The sequence below is a fragment of the Akebia trifoliata genome, chromosome 4 (genome assembly GCF_017979445.1).
Source record: "Akebia trifoliata isolate Shusen 1 chromosome 4, ASM1797944v1, whole genome shotgun sequence".
Lineage (NCBI taxonomy): Eukaryota > Viridiplantae > Streptophyta > Magnoliopsida > Ranunculales > Lardizabalaceae > Akebia > Akebia trifoliata.
In genome coordinates this window covers 35,557,160-35,569,076 of record NC_141378.1, presented here as the reverse complement: position 1 = coordinate 35,569,076, position 11,917 = coordinate 35,557,160, and the positions used below count along the sequence as shown (strand labels likewise).

Genomic DNA, 11,917 nt, shown 5'->3' with positions numbered 1-11,917 from the left:
CTACTAAAATAAAATAAACTTAGAAATATGAGAGGGAAGTGTAGATCAATTAGATCCACCTTCACAAGCTTTATCTGTGAATTCTGGTTCTCTATTTATCTCAAGCTTCTAAACAAAGCTAATGTTTGTGGATCGGAAAATCAATCAATTAAAATATAAACAACATCAAAAGTATGCAATAGTTTAGGCCGAGATTATTAAATACATATTAACTATTCTCTGTAGAACATGATTCTTTTTAAACTTATCAAAAAAAGAGACCATCAAAACTTTGAAAATAATTAATATTCAACCTAGTAATGAATACATACGCTATCACAATAAAACTATTAAATCATTATGAGAATAGTAAAACACTGACAAATCTTGCTCAAGTTTCCTTAACCGATCTACCAGAGATTTAGCCAATAGTTATCATAAGAAAAATAAAGCAAGAATAAAATAAAAAGAAAATGGAGAGAGAAGAGGGATGAGAAAAAGAAGTTATATTTATTACTTGACTTGAAATCGATGGAATCTCTTTACAACTTTCATAAAACCCATAAAGAAAGAAAATAAAAACTAAACTAATTCTCTAAAAATCTAGCCTCCTCAACTCTGAAAATTAGGGTTTCGGAGACATTCTGTGTTACCAAAAAAATACTAAAAATAATCTATTGCGATTGGTATGCAGCCGCCAAGCTTCAGTACGAAATTCGAGGCTTGGCCTTCTTAGTTGACCGCGCTGCCGTCGTTGACCATAGCGCCGTCGTAAAATTTTGGTCAATTGACTTGAATTTGGTTCACGGTCTGTTTTTGGATCCTAGATGACAGTGGTAACTTCGGATATTCTCAATTCGTTTTGAAACTTCGCGAATAGGTCCTGTTACACATAAATAACAGTAATTAGTTCCAAATTATATAATTTAATTGAAATTAATGATAAATATGGACTAACCATGCATTATGTCTAATGAGGGGATTTAATGTGCAATTTATTGATAAAGTCTATATAATAAGAGCTCCAGAAACAACTTCCTAGACCTTGATAAACTATTAAAAAATGCCTCTAGTTTAAGATTGACTTCTAATCTAAACTTGACTATGAAGTTGATGAATTAAATTATACTTGAAAAGTATGGATAAGAAATGATGAACTTTACCAAATGACATAAAGAAGAATTGACATTCCATTAAATTTTTAGGATTTTTGAAATTATCATATGCATAATAAAGAATTGATCATTATCCTTTCTTTGAGAAATACTGGAGTTGGACTTGAAATTTTGATAATGATTAGAATAGAAGATCATATCTTTCAAAGTAGGTCAACAGTCTTACATTTTTCTTTTTGAAACACTTGGACAAGTAAACCTACTTTTAAAGATTTAATATGTTTGAGATGGCGTCGGTGTATCTTTCGACTTCGATGTTGTCGTTGTTGGAGATGAGTTCTTCATTGGAGGATCAATATTATTGCTTGAACAAGTTATGACAGTTTCCACTGCTTTTGCATAAGAAAATGTCATCGATTTTTAGCTCAACAAGATGTAAACACCCCATTTTTTCCTAGGCCGAGCTCGAGAGTACTAAAAATCTTTCGAGAAAGGGTTTGACCAAAAATAACTTTCAAAAAGGTTCAAATACCTAATTTTTCAAACAAACAAGGTCTGATGACCATTTTTCAAACAAATTTAGCCTGGCTAAGGGTGACCCATGGTTAGAAGAAAATTTTGGCTTGGCCAAGGGTAACTCACGGCCAGAAGAAAATTTTGGTGTCTCGAAGGGTCACCCACAGCCAAAAAGAAAATTTAATCTGGCCAAGGGTGACCCATAGCCAGAAAAAATTTTAAGCCTGGCCAAAGTCGCCTATGGCCAAAAGGAAAATTTTCTTGGTCCAAGGGTGACCCAAAACCAAGCATATATTTGCTCAGGCCACCTAAGGCCAATTCTGTTGAGTAATTTTCTAACCCACGTGCACTCAAATTTTCTTAGGATTAATTACCCTTTAACCTTCCCCAAAATGACTTTTACCCTTTTGCCAATCTTTTAATCCTTCAATATACCCACCATCATAGTCATCTTGTAATTTGCATATTCTTCTAACAAAGACCCTTAATCAAATTGGTCCCCACATAAGTGTAATTACTACCTTAACCTCATCTTGTTAAAACTAAACTAAGGTAGATTACACTTATGAACTCCAAGTCTATCCACACTCTAAGAAGTGTCAAGTAATTGGACCAAGTTCAATGAGTTTTGACAACTTTACCAAATTCCTCCAGAACTTGTGAACAAAGTCATTACTAACCTTAAGTTGTTAGAAGATTAGTTAGGCTAGATGACCTTAATGTCTAAAACCTAAGTCTATATTTACATGCCATCTAACTTAGTTATCTAGGATTTGACCCAAAGCCTAGGACTTAGGCTCTTTTACCCCCTTAAAGAATTCTGTAGAAACTATAATCTTTTACAATTCTATCCTCTTGATTATCATGATTGATGAGACCTATAGGTGAGTAAAGACTATCAAGTCTAAGGAGGATCCTTGTCTTTCTAAATAGATGTTTTCCCCACTCTAACTATTTATAGAATTTCTCATTATTGACTTAACTTCCTCATCAAGAAAAACGAAACGAAAATATTTCTTTTACAATCATGGGTAATTTACAAGCTTAATGGGCCACCATAGGTCCAACAAAATCTCCCTCTTTTTTTTTTCTCTATAATAATTTTACATTGCTAATGAGTCGTGATGGTATCGTACATCCAACTATCATCATTCTCTAGTCTATTACAATCTAAACCTTTTTGGATAATTAATTTACTAATGAAATTTTTACAAAGTTCCTAATACAAATGGATCTAAAATAGAAAATAATCCTAACTAAAAATGCAGAAAAATTAAAGAAAAATAGCAAGATGGAATGAATCTTGAATCTAATGGATTAAACTTGATATTTTTATCCAAAAATTTCTCCAACCTACAAAAGAAAATAGAGTATTAGAAATTGAACAAAATAGAAACTAAACCTACTGTTACAATCCAAAAGTAAAACTAAGAATTGTGTTAAAAGCAGAAGAGTCAAGTCTTTGGACTCAATGTAAAGTAGTGAATATTGACTGCGTCACATTGAAATCTTGAAATTTGTGTTTAAAATTTGTCTACAGATCTTGGAAATACTTCCTGGTTGTAATCAAGACAAGTAAAATTTTATTTTTTGAAAATAATTTTTTCGATAGAAAATAAAAATAGAAAAAAATAAAGAAAAAAAAATAAAATTAACTTCAACCAAACTCGAAACAACTACACCTTTCTCCGGCAACGACGCCAAAATTTTGATGTTGTCATCATCTTATCAAAAATTAATATGTTTATACTCTCTTTAACTTGTGAGGCAAGTAAAGGATCAAACCCAAGAAAAAGGGAGGTTATTACTAACCTAAGAAAAATAAAGTTAATCTAAGTTATAATTTTAAAATCAATTTTTGTATTTTATGAAATAAAAAGGGAGAGTAAATGTTGCTGAAAAATAAAGCAATAGAGATGGAAATTATACTAAGAAACAAGATAAGAAAGTCATTAATGATTAGAGTAACATAGGATTAGCAAATAAAATTACATTTAAGTCTATCCTTCTTTTTATTTAACTCCACGGACTTGGTGTGAGTTCCTTGGGTTGGAAGATATAGCATGAAACTTGAAATAATACAATAGTTAGGACTCTTTCACTCACTAATGTGTAAAGTCCCCTACTACCAATTATTTAGATTAAATATGTTTTATCTTAATCTTATCTAAGCATAAAACATCTAAATTAAGCATAAGAGGTGTAGAGATCCATCTAAAGTTTTGATCTATTAGAGTTAGATAAAACCTTGAAGAACAATAATCATAAAGATCATAGAAGGATAAAAAACATAAACACAAAATTAAAAACTTGCTCCTAGGCTTCCTCCTCTTTCTAATGGATAGGTCTAGCTTATGGCATTGCAAGGATACAAGGAAAAGTAATGAAACCAATACTTGTATTCCTTTAGTAACAAAGGTACATTATTTCCTCTTTGAGAAATTACAAAAAATTTAAGAAATGAAATCTATTTAAAAATGGTAAATTACAACAAAAAAAAATGCAAGGGCATTAAGGGGAGAAGAGATAATAGACCATGGGCCAAGAACCTTTCCTAATTAGGAATATAATTTATTTATAGACATTAGGTACTCTTGAAGGACCCAAAAATAGTCGTTATCACTCTTGGGTATACTATCACGTGAGGAGCACACTGGAAAATTTTTAGAGTACTCCATTTGAGATTTACAATATCACATTGGATGTTCACTATGCCACATTGATCTGGAGACATCTGGATCTTCAGTTTTGCATGGTTGCTTGATTGGTCTTCTAGATTGTAATGCACACTTGATTTATTGATTTGGTGGTCCATATTGATGATTTGATATTTAATCTGTATAATGAACACGCGTAATCAAGTTTTTGATAAATGCATTAATTTTATGCAATTAACCCTAATTAGCATGGTAGAACATATAATTTGATAAATTGAGGTTTAACATAATTATTTACCTAATCTAATGAAATAGGAACGAAAATTGAAATAAATGCCTAGCAAAAGTACAGATAAATTAGTGTTTAGAGATATTGAACACACCCCCAAACTTATCTTTTTCTAGTCTTTTAAAAAATAAATTTTCCACTTTCATAGGCTTCTCAACCGCATTTAACGAATGCAGTAAGCCTTTAAATCGCTAGGTTACCCTTAGTGGACGAGTTTGACTCGTGAGGGTTTACAGAGAATATACCTACAAAATTCGAAATAACTTTTGAAGTAATAATGGTCAAAATCAACACTTATATTTAAAAGCACAAGTTCTTTCAAGATTTGTCTATCATTTGAAAGTAATACTTGGTGTAGGGTTTCAATCCTTATTTCTCTATGACAAAACTTAGACTTAAATTGACATTTGAGATATAGTGATTCTAACTTAGAAACTTTAGAAATTTGATTCCTAAAGTGAGTTTCAGTCATTTAATAGGATAGGACGATCCATTCTTTTATAGATAGGAGTACTAAAGGGCATAGCTCTTCTAAGATAAGTATCCAACCCATTAAAGGATCCTTATCCTTTCTAAATAGAGGTTTTCCCCACTCTAACTATTACTAGAATTTCTCATTATTGACTTAACTTCCTCATCAAGAAAAATCAAAAGAAAATCTTTCTTTTAAAATCGTGGGTAATTTATAGGTTTAATGGGCCACCAACGAACTATAGGTCCAACAAAATCTCCCCCTTTTTCTCCTTTCTTTTGTTTGTCTATAATAATTTCACATTGCTTCTATAACATTTTTTACAACAATGATGACTACTAGGGGCTACAATCAATATTTGACTAAGAAAGTCGAGCAAAATACAATATCAACTAATTTCATTGACCCTAGAAATCCCTTTAATAAACTAACTACCTTTATACAAAAACGAGGGTTGCAACTCGTGTACGCTGGGCTGAGTTGGGATTCAACCTGAGCCCAACACTAACTTGACGACAAACACCAACTTGAGCCCATGACCAACCCGAACCCACCCCTAGTCAGGTTATTCGATTTAATTCATTTCCCCATTCATGCTGAACAATTTAGTAATGATAAGGGTTTCTATAAAGATAAGTGGTATGTATTAGAACTTAAATTTTTTTTTTTTAATTTCTAAAAGTATGTTTCAAAATATGCATACACAAAATATAAGTAAATTAAAATAAGAAGAAAATGATGATTAACTAAAGTAGCCATCTTTATTTACTACTAATTGCAATTTTCAATGAAACAAATGTTTAAAGTTATAATATAATCATTGAATGGAAATATTAAATTACATAAACAAAAGAAAACATAGTAAAATATGAATTATGAATGCGAAAGAACCAAGATATAAGAAATATTTTTGAATCATAACCATATTAAGTTCAAGTTCAGGCAAACCAAGCTGTCTGATTCCTATGCCTAAACCCAACATGATTTGAGTCGGGCATTTTTTTTTTTTTTACTCAAACTTGAAACCGAACCCAAGCTAATTATACCCAAACCTGACCAAAGGTTGGGTACACACCAATGGGTTCGGGCTTCGCTAGCCTAAAAGTTGAAGCCCTAGTAGAAATCCCATTTTGAATGGAAATTAGATTTTGGAGAGTTAGTGATAAGGTCCCAATTATTCAATTTTGGGACCGCAATTACACTAAGATAATCATCATATAAATGTTAGTTCCCATAAATAATTACAAAATTAAATTATTTATCCAAATTAATAGAGCTAATGAGATATTATTGTTAATTGCAGATAAATAAAGCGCACGTGAAAGTTTTATCACGATTAACAAAGTCGGTTACAATGTGCGTGCAAAAAGAAGAAAAGTGACCAAAAATGAGCAACAAAACTTGCCACGTCACCGCGTCGTGGTTGGGCTCTAGTGCTTCGTGGTGATCTCAAGGAATTTTTCCTCGAGATGTGCACAAGATGTTCTAGACACTTCGGTGGTTGTAACAGAATGGGTCTTTCGAAGCAAATCATCCGAAAAATCAACCCAATGACCCGATTACGAATACTATAAATTGGAGAGTTGATTTCAGAGAAAGGCCCTTCTCTTCTTCTTTAATTTTTCATTTTCTTTCTTTAATTCTCTATAATTTTCTTCTTTGAGAGAGCTTTTGATTGTAGTGAGAACAACAAGAGTGATTTCATCCTTTCTTTCTTATTGTAACTCTTTTAGAGATCCATTTAAGAAGGAACTAAGTTGCATCTTCATCTTCTTCACCCATCTTCTCTTTTCTTTTATTATTTTCTACAACTATAATCCTTGCAATGATTGGCTAGAAATTCCTTAGAGAGTTCAATAATACTAGAGCAAGTCCATCCATTTAATGTAGTTTTAAATTCATTATTCTTGCTTATCTTGTTAATCATTCTGTAAATTCTCCTTTGATTAGATCCCTTAGCTTATGTTTATGATTCAAGCTTTGATAGCCATTACTTAGATAAGTTCAAGAATGGCTATACTCTGTGAAGAATTGAAATATAGATTAAGCAACCTTAATTAAATCAGTATTTTCATTAATGATCTTTGATTACGTTCAATGATTAAACGGCTCTACTTTCCGATCTATGAGTAATGACTTGTTACATGGATTGAGTTAGATTCAGAATTAATCTACATTATGGATGGTTTGTGAAGGCTACATTGAACTCTCTAATCTCCCTTTCTTTTATCTTCAACCTCTATAGTTTCTGTTTTAATTCCAATTGCAAGTTAATTTTCATTTTATTTATGCAACAAATTTGTTTTGTTTTTAAAGAATCTGTTTTAAAACTCTATTTTGGTTTTTAATCGAATGAGCATTTGAATCCCAACTGTCCCTGTGGAACGAATTTGACTTACCCAAAGTCTATCTCTTTAATCTCTATTTTACACAACAAGTTTTACAACCGATCAGTTAATCCAAAAAAGTTTGTGACATGTGGAGTGAAGAGTAGACATGGAGTTGAGTGCTTGTATTATAAGCGTTAAAGGAAAATTATTTCCTCAAAATGAAAAAATGTGTCGTTTTGATAATTTTCAATTTTCAGTGCAAGTTTTAGTATACTGCTACTTCATTTACCTTAAAACCATGATTCTCGCCATTGGAAATCATGATAACAATCACCAAAGAAATAAATAGAAAAATGCAAGCAACAATACAAAATTTACCTGGCTCATACAAAAAGATTCCTTTTATAACTATGGAAAAAAATGGGATTGCAATTCCTTTTACTAATGCCACACCAACTCCTATGAAAATCACCAAAGAATTGCACACAGTTGGTGTGGCAATAGTAACTCTCTTCCTTTTATAACTAAGAAAATTGAGCCACACTAATTCTATTAATTCGGGTTTTAAAATAAGTATATATAGTTCAAATGACTTAAGCACCCTTAAGAAAAGCATTACGCAAGTGACCCTTGCACTTCATAGCTTAGCAGACTTGGCATCCATGTCATACTCCCCCAAAAAATAATTGTGTCAATTGTTCTTTGTTGCTGTGACTAACCATACATTAATAGAATTGTTTTATACCACTAATCTTTGGAAATGTTAAAAAGCATTTCACCAGTTTTTTAAACCTAACACTTCATCCAAAAGGCTTTCTAGTTAGATATTTCCATTCTGTGACCTATAGATAGTATGGATAATCTGAATTCCAATACAATGAAAATCTTAGCACAATATAATATGATAAATAAAAGACTTCTTATAATTCATAATGGGTTGAAAAAAATTAATTGGAATAAAAACTCTTTGGATCCATATTAATTGGAGTACATGTTTGTGGATGATTTAAAAAGTAACAAAATCAAGGATTTAAACGATGATGGAAGCTATGTGATTTAAGTTGTTATATGTTTCTATTGATACGATCATCGTATGTTAAAATACCTCACAGTTTGCAATTTAAAATATGATGAAATCACATTAATGTTTGAAACTAGCATCATTTAACTTGCTCGTATTAATGTCATGTTCGAATAAAGATTTAATGTTAACAAAGAGGTTTCTAAGCGATTAAATCAATTAAAAACTGTCACCTGTCCATAAAAAAGGGGAAAAGGCGGGAGATCTCGAGTTAAACAGTTGAGTGTATTGGATTTTACTCTTTTAGCATATACATGGTTATCTAGGGCTGGCAATGGGTTGGATAAAGCATATATCCATATCCTTATCTAACTCTATATCTGGATTCCTAATCCGACTTATTACCCACTTTTGCTAAGGATATTCATATACGATTATTTATCCAATTTTTTAAAGGATATCTATATCCGACTTGTACTCAAATTTCAAATAGATATGCGAGTACGATATATACCTCATTGTGAAAATGACAGAAGAACCTTAATTTTGGATTATATATATAGCTGTAAGCATATTATTCTTGATTTGGAATATTTGAATCCAAACACCAAACAAATGAAGTACAAAATCCAAAATGTTTCAAGGTCTAAGATCGACCCGAACAGCTAAAGAAACATAATCTATGGCTTAAGGGGCAAATGCAGAAACAATGGGACTTCTTACAACATGCTTCCCATTAATCTCATACCAGCTCAGATACCCATAATTCCCAAAGTAGTCACTCTCTGCCCTAAAACCTCCCAAATCAATCTCAACTCCTACTGTGAACTCAGCTTTGCTATACTGACCTCTGAAGGATATTGTGTCAGGCTCCACAGTAATTTTCATACCCGTTGGAGCCCACACCACCGCATGATAAAGCGATCGAGAATCATCAACGTTTGTCAACACCCTCTTAAACGTGTAGCTTGTCGTGTTTGTATTGTTTAGAATGACAATGAATGATGGATAATTAAGGTCGAGATTACTCTGTTCACAACCGTAATTCCAAGTCCTAGTAATAATCCGAATTTCATCGTTTGTGTAGTTTAGCCCACATAAGAAATTGATGTAGTCTTTAGCCTCAATATCATAAACAAGACCAGGGTCTAAGGCTTTGTTGGGGTTTATATGCCCTGCCCCGAAATCAAGTGGGGTCCCCGATGTTCCCGTGGTCATATCAATGATCCCACTGTTTGTATTATCGAGAATATCTGCTGTGGTCATCATTGCAGATCGGATGGCAGCAGCGCTCCAATCACGATGAGCTGATTTCAGCAATGCTGCCACACCAACTGCGTGGGGTGAGGCCATGGATGTACCAGACGCTAGAGCGTAATCTGTAAGCAAGTAATCGTTCCCAATTGGTGCAAATCCCCTATTAGGCACCCAAGCTGCCAATATATCAACACCGGGGGCTAATATATCGGGTTTTAAGATCCATGGGGATCTACGGTCAGGCCCACGCGATGAGAAGTAGGCCACCTGAGGAGCTGGTTTAGTACCCAATACTGTAATCCTAAACTTGATGTCCACAGTAGGCGGTTGGGTCGCCTTGCTTAGATATTCCTCAACCACCTTTCCATCGTTTAGGCTTATAGCCACAAACGGCATAAAGAAATCATCGGGGTGCATGAATTGCGCTGAATCCGTAGCGAAGATTGCTCCTGCAGCACCTGTTCTATTTACTTCATATATTTGTGCATAAATATTCGATTCATCATTGAATTTGCAGAAAACTATCTTATCGAAGACATCTTTTGGGTCGAGAGCTCCACAATTCTCCTTGCTTATATTGCCAAGTCCATAATATAAGGGAACACCTGATACAAACAAGTCCTCAGGATAAATTGATCTTCCTTTGATTGTTACATCACCTTCACCAAGCGTCACATGAGCAATATAGTCTCTATCGATAGTCCCTGCACCCACTGTTGTGATCCAAGGAGCACCATTAAGGATAGTGTAGGCATGAGGGCCGCTGTTCCCGGCAGAACAAGAGACAAAGATGCCTTTCTTCATGGCTGCAAATGCGCCCAATGCAATTGGGTTGTTGTAAAATGGTGTTTCAAAGAAACCCAATGACAATGACATTAGATCGACCCCATCTTCTATGGCTTGGTCCATGCCAGCCAATGTGTCGCTCGCGGCAGAGTCATAAGTATCATTCAAGAACAAAACTTTGTACATGGCGAGCCGGGCAAGTGGGGCAACTCCAACTGCCGTACCCTTTGCATACCCAAAGTAGTCAGCATTTGGGACACGAGATCCCGCAGCAGTTGAGGATGTGTGGGTGCCATGTCCATAGAAGTCCCTAGGAGAATCATAATCATCGGTGGTCGATATGTTTAGGCCACGTTGCTTCATGCCTTTACTAAAAGACCGAGCACCAATCAGTTTCCGATTACAATATGAAGAATTGAACTCTGTTCCTGTCTCACATGTTCCGCGCCATCGTTGGGGTACTGGTGGCATGCCACGATCATTGAAACTCTCACTTTCGGGCCAGATTCCAGTGTCGATAATACCAATGATCATATCATCCCCAAATCCTCCCTTAGGCCACAATCCAACATGTTTTTTAAGGCCTAGAAAATTTGGGGTGTGGGTGGTGTGGAGTTGGCCAAATGTCTCTGGATATGTGGCGACATGGCCTGGCATTTGCTCCAGTTGAGCGAGCTGTGATTGGGACAACACGGCACTGAACCCATCTATGACATGATTATAAGTATAGAGATGGGTTGGGGCAATGACATCGGGTGCTGATAGCGAGGAGAGTGTTGACGTGTACCAGTTATGGTGCGTCGAGAAGGGGGCCGGCATGGCTGATTTGTCCATGTGGATGATGTATGTTCCACGTGGGTCCATGGTGGAAGATGATGTGGCAATGTGAGAGAAAAGGAAGAGAGAGAAGAGAAGGTTGAAAGTGATGATGTGGTCCATGGTTAGGGACAGATGGAACATTGGTTGCATGTGTTATGATCAGTTCAACAACATACCTATTTATACGAAGTCGTCCAATCTAATGGGGTTAAAGAAACCGATTGAAATGACCTGTATAGACTAAACTAAGTTTATAATTATTGTTTTAATATCTATGGCTTAAGCTAAGTTTCTTTGTTGTTGCATGGTTTGTCTAATACAAATTAAATGATTTGGCGAAAAAACCAAACAAAGTTTAATTAATCCGTCGTAGAAAACAATATTTTGCTAGGAAATGGGCAAAATTTTTACACCTGGCTGCCGTCAACCTGTCATCACGCTCCTTATCTTGAGATTTGTAGCGTAGGCTTAAAAGAAAGATACATATTTTCAAATAAGTATTGATTGATGTTATTGTAAATACCTTTAATATTATAAGTGTTAACAGAACTATCATATAGTACTGGCAAATTGTTATTTTAAGTGTTGACAAATCTTTTTTATATGTGAAATATCTGTCAACACTTGGAACACTTTCGATATTTACGATGATCTAATAATTATATGAGAAAGTTCT

The 11,917-nt window shown here is 34.2% G+C and overlaps 1 pseudogene; it reads right to left on the bottom strand.

Annotated features, from left to right (window-relative positions):
• Positions 1–9,066: 9,066 nt before the first annotated feature.
• Positions 9,067–11,286, bottom strand: LOC147404805 (subtilisin-like protease SBT3 pseudogene; annotated as a pseudogene).
• Positions 11,287–11,917: the final 631 nt, after the last annotated feature.